Here is a 576-nt window from a genome sequence, read left to right as displayed (position 1 = left end):
TTCCAGCTGCCTGGCTCCCGACCGCCATCTTGGCTGACAGTTAATTTGCATATACTCACTGATTAGCCAATGAAAAGGGTAGCGGTCGTACGCTAATTACCATGTTTCTCTTTTATTAGTGTAGACTCGTAACCCGGTCCACGAAATTCATGCACTGGGGTAGGGTGGGAAACGGGCCCCTCAGTCTGGCCTTCACCCTATCCAATCTGAGACCCCTCAGGGAATGTCCAACTACCTGTTTGTGCCCACACTTTTAACAGATAACAGCTCCATTGTTGTTTCTTTCTTATGCTTAAAACCATTGGAATTAGTAGGTATTCAAAGTGTGTATACATTTTGGGGGGACACCCTGTATATCTCTAGTCAGTGGTGAAAGAAACCAACAGCAGATTTGGAACCCCCAGACAGGGAACCTCGCTCACTCCCCACATGTCTCCCCACTTCACTTTCCACCTTCGTGGGCAGCAGGAGAATCAACATTTTCTCTCATTAATTCGGAAAAGCACGTCCTGTCACCCGCTGCCCGGCAGGAGTGAGCTAGGCCCCAAGCAAGCGAGGCTCAGTCAGGGCAGCCTT

This window comes from Myotis brandtii, unplaced genomic scaffold (genome assembly GCF_000412655.1).
Source record: "Myotis brandtii unplaced genomic scaffold, ASM41265v1 scaffold37, whole genome shotgun sequence".
NCBI lineage: Eukaryota > Metazoa > Chordata > Mammalia > Chiroptera > Vespertilionidae > Myotis > Myotis brandtii.
The sequence above is the reverse complement of the archived record's forward strand: the minus strand, read 5'-3'. Positions refer to the sequence as shown.